Raw genomic sequence first — 15789 nt, 5'->3', positions numbered from 1 at the left:
AGTGGTAGAGCACTTTTCTAGCATGTGTGAGGCACTGGGTTCAATCCTCAGTACCACATAAAATAAATAATAAAATAAAGGTATTGTGTCCATCTACAATAGAAAACAATTTTTAAAAATCAACTACATTAAAGAATGAATGTCAGAAAACTCTTCATACTAAGAATGTCAGAGCTGGGTGCAGTGTTACACACCTGTAATCCCAGTGACTTGGAAAGCTAAGGCAGGAGGATCAAGGGTTCAAAGCCAGCCTCAGCAATGGCAAGGCACTAAGCAATTCAGCGAGACCCTGTCTCTAAATAAGATATAAAATATGGCAGGAATGTGCCTCAGTGGTTGAGTGCCCCTGAATTCAATCCCCAGTACCAAAAAAAAAAAAGAGAGAAAGAAAAAGAATGTCAGAAACTCTTTATATATGTTTAATGTTCATTTAAATTAATAAATGAACAAAATATAATTCTGGAAGTGTGCAATAAGTGTGATCGATTTTTTACTATTCTTCACCAATGAATTTATAAGAGGTGAAATTGAGTGTAATGATGTGGAAAAGCTTTCAGAAAGAATTAAATGTCATTGCCTATTAGAATATTTATGCTGAGGAAAATGTGAGAATTTAGTGAGCTTAGAAAACCATGTTACAAATTATTAGAAAAGCCATGTTCCATATTACCAAACATTTTGTGGAAAAGATGCTAAGGTGACAAATAAGCACTAAACTATAATGTTAGCACATCTTCATTATGGGGTAGAGCATGACATTTTAAAAAGAACTTTATAAAGCATAAAATATCATAGGTGAGGCAAAATCCCAGGTATTCTTAAACAAAAAGAAAATGAGTCATCAGAATCCCTGAAACAAAGGAGCTAAAACAAAGGACCCTTACATATTATTTGTTCAGCAACTTCTTCAGTGCAGAAATGCATATGCCTTACAGAAAAGGCATACAGTAAGCTTTGACACATTTTCTTAGGAACAGTGCTTATACCTTAATATCTATCTTTTAAGAATAATCATTTCATGGTAGGACATAAAAGATTTTAATTTTCAGAGTATCTCCTGTTGTAGCAGTAGTATTTTAGTAGTGAAAAATAAAGTTAAATTGAATATTCAATGACAGAGGATTGTTTAAAAATGGATATGTCCCCTGGGCATGGGGCATGCACCTATATAGTCCCAACTACTCAGCAGGTTGAGGTAGGAGGATTGCTTGAGCTTGGAATTTCAAGGCCAACCTAGGCAATGTAGAAAGAACCTGTCTCAAACATAATAACAACAACAAAATGACATGGTAAATTAAGTGAAAAAAGAGATCATAAAATCATATGGTTTATATTGGAAAAACATAGAAGGATATGCCACCATTATATTGTGATTCTGAGTGATAGAAATAAGATATTTTATAATATCTTATATATTATATATAATTAATAAATATAATATTTTATATTATATATATATTGTAATGGGTTGACAGATCTGGCTCCATGAGAATGTTATAGGCCAAACTCTAAGGAAAATGACTAAACAGACTCCATTTTGCTCTAAGACACCATGTTATGTAGGAAATAAGCTTCTCCCATGGGAACACCCCGCCTCTGTACCCATCAACAATTGCTTAGTTTCTCCCATGGGAGCACCCACCTCTGTGCCCATCATCAGTTGCTTAGTGTGACATGTTTAGCAATACAAAATGACATTCTTACATAATAAGAAATTGCTCTCTTTTGATTCCTATTGCTCCTAAACAATGTACCATGTGAACAGTGATTGTGTGGATATTAGTAACCATTCTTTAGTTTATACCTAGGTAAGGGTCATTTTGACCCACTTCCCCTTCTGTTGATGATCTCATGATGTTAGTCTGTAATTTCAAATCATAGCAACAGACACTTATGATTGATGTGATTTTTGGTATAAGAACCCCTACAACCCTATGGTTGGGGCTATTCTCCCAATAGTCATTTTTTGGGGCATTGTGTGAGACAGTCAGCTGGCCAACTTAATAAAGACTCTCAAATTTGGACTTCTCAGTGGTGATCAGTCTGTTATTAAGTTGTGCCCCATAACAATACATACATATATACATACACACACACACACACACCATATATATATCTATATATCTATATATATATATATATATATATCATGTATGTATACATAGACATAGATATACATATAAAGCAAAAGCCAAGGAGAAAATACTTCAGGTTATTAAGTAAATTAACATTTGGGTATGGAGGTTATTAATGATTTCTACTTTTTAAATTTTTAATTTTTTTCATTTACATGTTATTATGGTTTGGATGTGAAGTGTCCCCCAAAAGCTCATGTGTGAGACAATTCAAGAAGGTTTGGAGGAGAAATGATTGGGTTATAGCCTTAGCCTAATCAGTGAATTAATCCCTGATGGGATTAACTGAGTGATAACTGGAGGCAGGTAGGTGTGGCTGGAGGAGGTGGTTCACTGGGGACGTGGCTATGGGTATATATTTGTGTCTGGAGAGTGGAGTCTCTCTCTTTCTCTCTGCTTTCTGATCAAAATGTGAGCTGTTTCCCTCTGCCACACTCTTCCACCATGATGTTCTGCCCTCACCTTAACCCAGAGGAATGGAGCTGTCCTTCTCTTGGACTAAGACCTCTGAAACTGGGAGTCCTCAAATAAACTTTTCCTCCCCTACAAGTGTGCTGTTTGGGTCCTTTAGTCACAGCAGTGAAAAAGTTGACTAAAACACACACAGACTCCTTTTATTTAAAATTTTCAAAAAAAACTCACAAAATTGACTTTTAAGATAACAATATATATTACTTAATATATTATTATAGTATACTTACAATAATTATACTGTCATTTCCAATATTACAAAAGGAAGAAGAAAAACACAAGGGAAGCAGATGACCCAACATATGCAATAACCATAAATCTTATTAGAATAAACAAAACATCATAAATAAAGGCCCCACTGTCTTGGGAGGAGGGATTTAGTAATGACTTTGGCTACTTGCTTGTGGAGGGAAGTTTGAGTGCCAGGATTCTCCCTCAAGAAGGCTCCAGTCACCAAACAGTGGAACCTCAGTTCTAGGGAAAAAATGGGAGGGGGCTATGGGAACCTAATATTCATAGCACAAATGATTCCAGGAGACAGAGTTGGGCAGGGGAGAGGGCTGACCAGTTCCCTCAAATATACTATATCTTTTTAAGAACCCTAGAAAACACTGTCCCCCAACACCATGAACACTGAACTTGCACACTGGCAAGTGTGGCATCAGGGGAAAGGGTTAATGCATTAGGGGATGTGGAAGGAGGGACACTTGATTAAATTAGGAGTCCCCCAGGTTCCCACAGTGCAAGTGTCTCCCCTTAAGATCCAGCTGATGTATACTAGGTAGGCACTTGTCACTCAGAAACATAGATACGATTGAAGATAGGGAGTCATGGCACTGCAGGTAGCTGAGGTGACCCCAAAACTCCAGCCTCAATGACAGGTGAGTCAGATGTCCCCAGGCTGCTGCCACTGCTGGCATATTCATCAGGGTCAGATCCCAGGGAGTATACAGAAATGTGTACCCAAGGGCCCCCAGAGGTTGCTAGGAGTGGCCCTTCAGTAAGAGGGGCAACAGGCTGGGGTGGGGTCCCTTCAAGCCACAGGAGTCCCAGGGGCAGCAGAGAAGGCAGAAGGTGACAGTGGAACATCCCGAGGTAGTGATGGGGAGCTGGAAGGCGAGAAGGAACATGAGGACAGAGAAGGGCCTGCCAGTCCTGGTGGTCGCGAATAGGTTCTGCAGCCAGAGGGCAAGCCAGAGAAGCTGAAGCTCTGGAGCAGCACATGGGGGTGGCCAGGGGCCAGCAGGTCATCATTGGGGTTGTGAATGAAGTTACACTGTGAGCCATAGGGGCAGCGGCCCTGAAGGTAAAATTTTTTCAGAGTTCCATCTTGTACTTGGGGTGGCCATTAGCCTGGCACAGTTCGCCCAGGTCACGGGCAAACTGGCACTTCACCCCATAGTGGCAGTGCTCACTCTCTGAGAAGATCCAACACAGTGCAGTATTGTAGTGGAAAGCGGTGGTAGGGGTCACAGTAGGCAAAGTGGATGACGTGATTTCTTGGGGCCTGGGCGGGGAACAAGGGGTGAAAGGTAGGGGGTGCAGGCACCAAGTCACAGCTGTGATCCTCCACTAGGCTGGTGGAGTGACCAAGCAGGTGGGAAGTGACTCCAGATGTATTGAATGGGGTTTCTTCCTTGGAGGGGTGAGGGCAACAGTGTCACCTACACATAGACACCGGGGACTTGCTCAAGGTGGTGGTGAAACAAAATCCCTTTATTGTGCACCAAGCTTTTGGTTACACAGACTACGCAGCTGCTTACGTGAGGGGAGGCTCCTTCTGCATCAACCACTGAAAAGGTGATTAACTCTGCTTATCGCGGATGTTCCCAAGGCTACAGGCAAGTATCACAAGTCCACTGGATGGCATTCCAATCCAGCCTGAGTGGTGGGCCTTTGCTCACACCATTGACTCAGTGACTGCTGCCAAGTATGCCTGTGGAACATTCCCTAAACAGATGGGCTTGAGTCAGATGAGTTCAGGCTCCAGAATCTAGAGGACTCAGTCCCTCTGTAGGATGACAGGTGAGGGCTCAGCGACCAGAGGCTCTTGTAGATGGCAGTGAGAGCCATGATAGCACAGGTGGCCGCGTGGGCCAAAAGTTGGAGCTTGATTTCTAGTTTTTAAACATGTATCTGGAAACTACCAATAATATACATTGTTTAATTTAATCATATGCATGCTTAATGATTCTTTCTTCCCACCCATTCTCCCATTCAGCTTTGCCTTTAATACATGACATCCTCTTCTTCAAATCATTCCATTTTCACATGTGTATACACACTGCCTATTTGTTTTCCACATGATTATGTGAATCTTTGGTGTTGAGTCTATATTTTGCTCTTTTTTTCCCTTTGGTACTGAGGATTGAACCCAGGTGTTCTTAACCACTGAGCCACATCCCCAGCACTTAAAAAAATTTTTTTTAGTTGTAGATGAACACAATACCTTTATTTTATTTATTATTTAAATGTGGTACTAAGGATTGAACCCAGTGCCTCACATGTGCTAGGCAAGTGCTCTACCACTGAGCTACAACCCCAGCCCAACTTTTTAAAATATTTTATTTACAGACAGGTTGAATTGCTTATGGCCTTGCTAAGTTGCTGAGGCTGTCTTTGAACTTGAAATCCCTTACAGATATTCAGCACTGTGCCCAACACTATGTTTTGCATTCTGACAATGGGTATCCTATGATTTAATAACACTATATCTGTATGTGAGTCATATCATATATATATATATATATGCACATATATATCTGCATCTCCATTGTGTTTTACTCTCTGATCATCAAATCCTGTGACACTACTTCAGCTAACAAATTTTGCAGATGAGAGATGTAGTGAATGACTAAATGTACCGCAAGCAATGAAACAAAATTACAAAATTGACTTCTAAAGAAAACTCTTGGCCATGACATTTGTGAGCACTATTAAATGCTCATACTCCCTCTTTTGTCCCTTTTCCTTTGTCGACAATTGTGGCACACATCTTTAATGATCCCCCAATGGTTTATGTCCCATATAATCCCCTCTTCTCAGGGTAGGCAGAAAAGACACTGCTTCTTGTGGATAAATTAGGCAAAAATGACAGGATGTTACACCCATGATGTTAAATTATTTAAGATTCCATCTCAGCAGATGGAGGCAGCTTACCCTGCCAGCACAACAAAGTAAGCAGCCATGTTGCAGCTAGCTCCTTACCATAAGAGAGCCCTAAGCTAAGACAGTAGGACTTAAGTGGCAAGATCATTGACACAAAGAAGTGAAAAGAAATATATCCAATACACCAAGTAACTTTTCACCCACAAGGAGTACAATGATTGGTGAATGGCATGGGACAAATTTGGAGGTGCACAGTGGTCAAGTGCAAAACTTGTGCCAATGATGACAGGTCTTGATAAATAACACAGGCTTTCAGTTTGAACCTCTGAAGGACTTTACCTACCAATTAGAGGAGAGTCAACATAGGCAGGATCTTATTTTTTAATTCATTTGTTATTATTATTTTTGTGGAGCTGGGGTTGAACCCAGGGCCTCATGCATGCTAGGCAAGCACTATACTACTGAGCTACATCCCCAGGCCCCTTAGACAGGATCCTACAAAGATTAATAACCTACTTTGTTTCTTTTTTCTTTTGGCACTGGTGATTTAACCCAGGGTACTTTACCACTGAGCTACATCCTCAACTACTTATGTTTTATTCTGAGACAGGGTCTTGCCAAGTTGCTGAGGGCCTCACTAAGTCACCAAGACTGACCTTGAACTTGCAATCCACCTGCCTCAGTTTCCTGAATTGCTTGGATTTCAGGTATGTTTCACTACACCTGACTAATGCTCCACTTTGAATTAGCTCAATAGATAACTGAATTAAGATAACTTGTCACTACTATAATTGCCTGTCAGAAAATAAAGCCCATCTAAAGCTTGTACTATTTCTCATGCAAAGTAGTATTCAATCAAAAATCGCCAGGCATACTTAGAGTCAGAAATAAAAAGTGAAAAGTTAGAAGCCAACCCACAAGCAATTCAGATGTAGGAGTTATGAGTCATGGACTTTAACTGAATAAGATGTTGAAGAAGATAACATGATCAAATTCATAAAACAAGTTATTTCTAAGTTTCTTTTTAAATAGTTTAACATTTTTTTGAGTTTCTAATTGCCTATTTTTGTTTCTCCAGGGTCTCAAACATACTCTTATCTTTAGAATTTCCCTCCTGTGTCTTTGATATTAGAATTCTAGAGTTACTCATTTTGAGGGAAGGACTGAGTAAGCACAAACAGACTGGGTCAATACCAAGCTACAAATATGTCCTCAAACCCTAAGCCTACTAGAAGAAAATGTAGGCCCAACTCTCCATCATGTCAGCTTAAGAACTGACTTCCTCAACAAGACTCCTAGAGTGCAAGAACTAAAATCAGGAATCAATAAATGGGATGGTATCAAACTAAAAAGCTTCTTCACAGCAAACAATCAAGAACATGAAGAATAGGATAAAATCTTTGCCACCTGCACCTCAGATAGAACATTAATCTCCAGGATATATAAAGAACTTAACCCCCCCCAAAAAAAAAACCCCAAATAACCCAATCAACAAATGGGCAAAGGAACTGAACAGGAACTTTGCAGAAGAATAAATGCAAATGGTCAAAAAATATATGAAAAATGTTCGACATCTCTAGCAATTAAGTAAATACAAATTAAAACCACACTGAGATTCCATCTCACTCCAGTCAGAATGACAATTATCAAGAATATAAGTAAGGGCTGGGGAGATAGCTCAGCTGGTAGAGTGCTTGCCTCGCAAGCACAAGGCCCTGAGTTCGATCCCCAGTACCGCAAAAAAAAAAAAAAAAAAAAAGAATATAAGTAACAATAAATGTTGGTGAGAATATGGGGGAAAAGGTTGACTAATACAACGTTGGTGGGGCTGCAAATTGGTGCAACCATTGTGGAAAGCAGCATGGAGATTCCTCAGAAAACTTGGAATGGAACCACCATTTGACCCAGTTATCCCACTCCTTGGTTCATACCCAAAGGACTTAATCAGCATACTACAATGACACAGTCACATCAATGCTTATAGCAGCTCAATTCACAATAGTTCAGTTATGGAATCAAACTAGGTGCCCTTCAACAGATGAATGGATAAAGGAAATGTGGCATATATACACAATGGAATATTACTCAGACATAAAGAAGAATGAAGTTATGGCATTTGCGAGTAAATGGATGGAACTGGAGACAATCATCCTAAGTGAAATAAGCCATTCCAAAAAACCAAAGGCCAACTGTTTTCTCTGATATGAGGATACTAATGCACAATAAAGGGGGAGGGGGAGGGAAGAATAGAAGTTCATTGGATTAGAGGAAGGGGAATAAAGGGAAGGGAAGGAGATGGGAATAAGAAAGACAGTAGAATGAATTGGGTGTAAGTTGTTATGTTCATATATGAACACATGACTAGTGAAACTCCATATCATATACAACTACAAGAATGGGGTGCTAATAGAATAAGGTATACTCCGTGTATGTATAATATGTCAAAATACACTTCAATCTCATGTATATCTAAAATGAACAAATTTTTAAAATAAAAAAAAGAAACATGTCCTCTAAAGAATGGTTATCTGCAGAATATGATATTGCTTTGTTTCAAAATCCTAATGGGGCTGGGCATGGTGGTGCATGCCTGTAATCCCACAGATTTAGGAGGCTTAGAGAGACTCTAAACAACTTAGCTAGCCTCTGTCTTAAAATAAAAATTTTAAAAAGGGCTGGGTATGTGGTTCAATGGTTAAGTGCTCCTGGGTTCAATTCACGTTACCAATAAAAATGCTGATGGAGTGTATTGTGACTCACACATAAGGACTTCCCAAAGGCTCCATACATCATTTTTATCTGCCAAAGATACATAAAGCACCACAAGGTATGATAGGTCATATGACTGAGGATATTTTGTGTATGATAGACCAGACCTATTTAAAAGTGTATTTCTGCTGGGCATGGCGGCACATGCCTATATTCCCAGCAACTCAGGAGGCTGAGGCAGGAGGATTTCAAGTTCAAAGCCAGCCTCAGCAATTGAGCGAGGCCCTAAGCAACTCAGCAAGACCCTGTCTCTAAATAAAATATTGAAAAGAGCTGGGGATGTTGCTCAGTGGTTAAGCACCCTTGGGTTCAAACCCTGGTACCAAATATAATAATAATAATAATAAAAATAAAAAGTGTATTCTTGTTCTGGACCACAATAAAAATTAAAATTGGCAAATCTGGGTTATTCAATAAATGAACTGGAAAAGCATGGTAAAATGAGGTTTATGGAACCTAACAGAAAGTGGTTTCTCAAAAGTACCATAGTTTTCTGTTGTATTCCATGGCCTTCCTCCAAAATCTCAGAGATGTCATCCTCGTACTTCATCTTTTCCCACTACTGACATTTTCAACACCATAGGGCCAGCCAGAACAGATGATCTAAGAAATAGCCTGGACATGCTACAGAGCATTTCCTACCCTAGGATCCACTCAAAGCTGGCAGCCTTCTGTGTCAACTGTTATGCAGGCCAGAGAAGCATTTGTAGGAATATGTTACCTCCAGATCCCAACACATCTTACCTGGTGCTGTATTTTGAGAAGTTAAACTTTGTGTGGTTTGGTTTAGTTTGTGGTAGTCTACAGTCATTCTCTAGGATCTAGCTGGTTTCTAAAGTGGCCAGGGATGCCAGGCTTATCAGCAAAATTGATACAGGTGAGGAGAAACTAATGAGCTTGAGTTTTCGCCGTTTAATACAATATAGGCTGTGGCTTTTTGTAAATATCCTTTAACATACTGAGAAAGTTTCCTTTTATTCCTAGTTTACTGAGTGGTAAGTTAAATATATAAGGATCACCACTCTTTTTTCCTTTTGATCTTTAATGGTGGCACTTAGCCCTGTCACCCCTAGGGTGAGATGTTGCTTATAATTTACTGTCTTGGTTGGTGGGGGAAGGAGGAAGAATGAATTTCCATTTGGCTGTCGTTACTATGAAAGATCTCACTGCACAGAGTAAAGGACCCCATGTGGAGATGAATCCAACCTCCACATATGTAAATTTCAATTATGCACTTTGAGAATGGGGAAATGACCACCGGGAAGGTTTGCAGATACAGTGGGCCACTATGAGTCAGATTTACACTGAGATTCCATTTATTACCTGGACCCAATATACCCCAACTCTGACCTGAGGGCCATGATGATGCTTTCAGCATCTTTATATAGATGCCAACTGAGAAAGGTGTGTCTAAAACTTTCTGGGCATTCCACTTCCCCTAGTGTATAGTCACCCAAATAAATGGTCATAGTTTCCTTTGGGGAAAAATGATGGTAAGCATTTTAAATATATGCCTGCTACAATATTGTATGATCCTTCCTTGAAGGACATGGGCAAATCTCCCTACAAATGGTTCTGGGTCTGAAGATGGGCTTGGGTCTGGGAACTAAGTAAGGAACCCTCATTTTTAAGGAGGCAATTGTCCTAAGACTCCTGCTCTTTGAATCCTGACCTTTTTCCAGTGGTAATATTAAACAGCTACCCTACTGGATGCCCATCAATTTTATTTCCAGGGATGCCAGGCTTATACAGGTGAGGAAAAATTAATGGGCTTGAGAGAAAGTGTTTAAGCTTTCACCGTATAATACAATATAGACTGTGGCTTTTTGTAAATGTCCTTTAACAGATTGAGGAAGTTTCCTTATATTCCTAGTTTACTGAGAGGGGTTTTTCCCCCTGTGAATGTACATTAATTTTTCCAAATAATTCTTCTGTAACCATTGAAATGATCACGCCTGTCTATCTATCTTTTATTTTGCAGTACTGGAGATTGAACCCAGGGTGCCCTTACTATTGGCCACAATCCCAGCCCTTTTTTATTTTTTGTATTTTGAGACAGAGGTTCACTATGTTGCTGAGGATGGCCTTGAACTTGTGATCCTCCTACCTCAGGCTCCTGGGTAGCTGGAATTGCAGGCATACACCATCATGCCTGGCTGTTTTTCTTTATTCTACTGATATATTTAATTAAATTGAATTATAAATGATAAATCAGTTTCCTATTACACTATTATAAACTCTGGAAATTAAATTCTCCCCTTAATCAAGGGCTTGCTTTTGATTTTTCTTGTAGTAGTTGTTTAGTAACTTTTCTAAACTATTTTTTTGTACTGGGAGTAAATTGTACCTAGGAGCACTTTACCACTGAACTGTATCCCCAACCCTTTTATTTTTAATTTTGAGACAGGGTCTCACTAAGTTGCTTAGGGTCTTGCTAAGTCGATGAGGCTGACTTTGAACTTAGTATCTTCCTGCCTTAGCCTCCTGAGTTGCAGGGATTATAGGCATGTGCCACTATATCTGGCTTCTGAACTAATTTTTGACATCTGTTTTCTTTGTTGTGTGCAGTTGCTGACATCTCTGTTCAGTTAGCCTAACAGTGTTGTATTGGATAAAGTCTATCTTTCCAGAGTGGCTCCATGTGTTGGGGCACACCTTCACCATGGAACCAGGAGTTTAAAACTGTCATAGTCTTGACATCCTGCTTGTGCAGAAGCCCAAGGTCAGCCAAAAGTGACAAATTAGGGTCCTCCTTAGCATGAACACTTCCCTGGGCACGTCCTTGGTCAGGAAACTATCTTGCAATAATCAGAGGCTTTTGAAAACCTGTTCCCCAAAGTTTTTCATTCAGAAACCTTTCTTTCCAAGCATTTTATTAGGTCATTGTTTTCTTTAACTGTCATCTATTGCCTCAGGTAACAGGGAATAGAATATTTGCCTGTAAATATTTTAAATAAATGTACAGCACTGTAGTCAGTGACTTTAGCACTTGGCAATTTCTGAGATAGGTAAGGTAAAGATAAACTTTTTGAGTGAGTCTTCCATGAAGCCAACAGATTTTTAAAGATAATTCTTTTTTAAAATTATTTTTAATTATTTTCCAACAGTGATACCAATATAAACTGGAGCACATCTTCTTTTAATTTTTTTTTAGTTGTAGAGAGACAACAATGCCTTTATTTTTTTTATTTTTATGTGGTGCTGAGGATCAAACCCAGTGCCTCACACGTGCTAGGCAAGCGCTCTACCACTGAGCCACAACCCAGCCCAAGGATAATTCTTTATAAATGAGGTACACTTTGCTCCCTGTGTTATTGATACTATGAATTCAGGCTATCATATTATAAATTACCTCTGAGTCAGGGAGGATGGGATGGGACTAGGATAAGTTAAAATGTCACCATTTGCTGTTTTTACTGAGATTCAGTTGCTCCTTGGGTTGTTACAAGCTATTTGTTTGTTTCCAGAGAGCCAAAAAGTTGATTCTTGAAGTTCTTTCTAGTTTTGATACCGGAAGCTCAGTCCATTCCCAAGGTCAACCCAATTACAAGGACAAGGTTTGGAGAAAAAGGGAAAAAGTTTTATTGTTTTACTAGCAAAGGAGAAAGGGGACTCCTTTTCCAGTGGCTATGGTTCTAACTGTCATAGGGGGACAGTGGGCTTTTAAAGAGTACTTACAAAGGCTACATGCCCTGTGAGGAACATAATTCATTTGTATCCTTCCAATAGAGCCATTTCTTAGATTCACAGGTGCCAGCCCAGAAGTCTGGATTTCTTCATTCCTATGGTCAGTGAGCTAAAGGCCCAGGATTGGAATAAGGTTAATCCTCCTTCTCCCATGGTTAGGGAGAGGGAGAGAGAGAGAAAGAAAAAACTCAATTCAGTTTTAAAATAAGGACAGAGATCCAAGATGGCGGACTAGAGGGTGACTGCATCTCCTGTCACTCCAGAACTCAGGATTCAAGAAGGGGAGGTATTGAGAGACTCAGACCAACACAGAGCCGCGTGGTGAGTCTCTCCCACAGGGTAAAGCTCGACCGGGCAGCAGACCCGGACAGGGGACAGCTTCTCAGAGCAGGGCAGGGCAGCAAGAGTCTTCCCCAAGCAGCCCTGCTCCCTCCGGCAGCAGGCACGATACACAGCCAGCTTCTAGGAGCAGGCCGCCGAGTGAGAGCTCTTCCACACAGAGCCAACTGCAAGCCCTGAACCCAGTGGCGGGGCCTGGCCTGCAGGCGGCTTCTCAGACCAGGGTAGGGCAGCGAGAGAATTCCGCAAGCAGCCCTGCTCTCTCCAGCAGCAAGCCTAGTCCACAGTCAGGTTCTCAGAGCAGACCTGCCCAGTGAGAGCTATTCTGCAGAGCCAACCCCAAGCCCTGGATCCAGCGGTGGGCCCCGGCCCGCAGGTAGCTTCTGGGACCAGGGCAGGACAGCAAAAGGCTTTCCCGAGCAGCCCGGCTCCCTCAGGTGGGGGCAGGCCCTTTCTACAGCCAGCTTCTAACAGCAGGCCCGCCCAGTGAGAGGATTTCCACGCAGAACCAGCCCCCAGCCCTGGACCCAGTAGTGGGCTAGGGGCAGCTTTCTTCGGAAGCACTGGATTATCAAGTTCCTCCAAGACTTCAGGCTACTGAAGGCTGGGAGGTGATATACTGGAAATCTACAGGGACACTATAAGTCAATAGAGGAAATCGGCAATATCTCAGAGTCCCACTGATATCTGACCAATATGAGAAAACAAGGGAAGAAAATGTCCCAAACAAACCTAGATACTATATCAATAAAACCCAAAGACAGCAAAGCAGAAGAAATGTCAGAAAGGGAGTTCAGAATATACATAATTAAACAATCAGGGAAGCAAACGAGGAGATGAAAGAGCAAATGCAGGCATTGAAGGAGGATATGAAAGAACAAATGCAGGCATTAAATGATCGCACCAATCAACAGTTAAAAGAGCAAATACGGGAAGCAAGAGATCATTTCAATAAACAGTTAGAGATACTGAAAAAAAAACAAACAGAAATCCTTGAAATGAAGGAAACAATAAACCAAGTTAAAAACTCCATAGAAAGCATAATCAATAGTATAGAACACCTGGAAGACAGAACCTCAGACATTGAAGACAAAATATTTAATCTTGAAAACAAAATTGACCAGAGAAGATGGTAAGAAATCATGAACAGAATCTACAAGAACTATGGGATATCATGAAAAGGCCAAATTTAAGAATTATTGGGATTGAGGAAGGCTTAGAGAAACAAACCAAAGGAATGAACAATCTATTCAATGAAATAATATCAGAAAATTTCCCAAATCTGAAGAATGAAATGGAAAACCACGTACAAGAGGCTTAGAGAACTCCAAATATACAAAATCACAACAGACCCACACCAAGGCACATTATTATGAAAATACCTAACATACAAAATAAAGACAGAATTTTAAAGGCTGTAAGAGAAAAGAATCAAATTACATTCAGGGGGAAACCAATAAGAATATCAGCAGATTTTTCAACCCAGACCCTGAAAGCTAGAAGGGCCTGGAACAACATTTACCAAGCCCTGAAAGAAAACGGGTGCCAACCAAGAATCTTATACCCAGCAAAACTTACTTTCAAATTTGACAACAAAATAAAATCCTTCCATGATAAACAAAAGCTAAAGGAATTTACAAAAAGAAAGCCGGCATTACAGAACATTCTCAGCAAAATATTCCATGAGGAAGAGATGAAAAACAACGATGCAAATCAGCAATGGGAGGAACTAGCCTACAGGAATAGCCAAATAAAGGAGAAACCAAATCATGTTAAAAAACAAAAATGAGTCAAATGACTGGGAATACAAATCATATCACAATAATAACCCTGAATGTTAATGGCCTGAACTCATCAATCAAAAGACACAGACTGGCAGATTGGATTTTAAAAAAGATCCAACAATATGCTGCCTGCAAGAGACTCATCTCATAGAAAGAGATTCCCATAGACTGAAGGTGAAAGGATGGGAAAAAATATACCATGCACATGGACACAGCAAAAAAGCTGGAGTATCCATCCTCATTTCAGATAATGTGGACTTCAAGTCAAAACTAGTCAGAAGAGATAAAGAAGGACATTACACACTGCTTAAGGGAAGCATAAATCAGCAAGACATAACAATCATAAATATCTATGCCCCGAACATTGGCTCATCCATGTACGACAAACAAATCCTTCTCGATTCCAGAAATCAAACAGACCACAACACAATAGTACTAGGTGATTTTAACATGCCTCTCTCACCACTGGACAGATCTTCCAAACAAAAATTGAATAAAGAAGCCATAGATCTCAATAACACAATCAACAATTTAGACTTAATGGACATATATAGGATATACCATCCAACAAAGAGCGAATACACTTTCTTCTCAGCAGCACATGGATCTTTGTCTAAAATAGACCATATTTTATGCCACAAATCTACTGTTAGCAAATACAAGAAGATAGAGATACTACCTTGTATTCTATCAGATCATATGGATTGAAATTAGAAATAAATGGAAGAGTAAAAAACAGAAATTACTCCAACACCTGGAGATTAAACAATATGCTATTATATGATGAATGGATAACAGAAGATATCAGAAAGGAAATTAAAAAATTCTTAGAGGTAAATGAGAACAAAGAAACATCATATTAAAATCTCTGGGACACTATGAAAGCAGTACTTAGAGGAAAATTTATTTCATGGAGCACATTCAATAAAAGAAGTAAAAATCAACAAATAAATGACCTAACACTACAGCTCAAAGCCCTAGAAAAATAAGAACAGGCCAAGACCAAAAGTAGTAGAAGACAGGAAATAGTTAAACTCAGAGCTGAAATCAACGAAATTGAAACAAAAGAAACAATACAAAAAATTGACAAAATAAATAGTTGGTTCTTTGAAAAAATAAACAAAATTGATAAACCCTTGGCCACACTAACAAAGAGAAGATGAGAGAAAACCCAAATCACCAAAATTCGGAATGAACAAGGAAATATCACAACAGACAAGACTGAAATACAAAACATAATTAGAAGCTATTTTGAAAATCTATACTCCAACAAAATAGAAAATTTCAAAGATATCAACAAGTTTCTAGAGACATATGAATTGCCTAAACTAAACAAGGAGGACATACACAATTTAAATAGACCAATTTCAAGTAATGAAATAGAAGAAGTCATCAAAAGCCTACCGACAAAGAAAAGTCCGGGACCTGATGGGTTCTCAGCTGAGTTCTACAAAACCTTTAAAGAGGAGCTCATTCCAATACTTTTCAAAGTATCC

At 39.7% G+C, this 15789-nt stretch overlaps 1 pseudogene; it reads right to left on the bottom strand.

Moving 5' to 3' along the window:
- Nucleotides 1-3398: 3398 nt before the first annotated feature.
- LOC124971297 (mRNA decay activator protein ZFP36-like) lies at nt 3399-4813 on the bottom strand (annotated as a pseudogene).
- Nucleotides 4814-15789: the final 10976 nt, after the last annotated feature.

Source organism: Sciurus carolinensis, chromosome X, assembly GCF_902686445.1.
Source record: "Sciurus carolinensis chromosome X, mSciCar1.2, whole genome shotgun sequence".
NCBI lineage: Eukaryota > Metazoa > Chordata > Mammalia > Rodentia > Sciuridae > Sciurus > Sciurus carolinensis.
The sequence above is the reverse complement of the archived record's forward strand: the minus strand, read 5'-3'. Positions and strand labels throughout refer to the sequence as shown.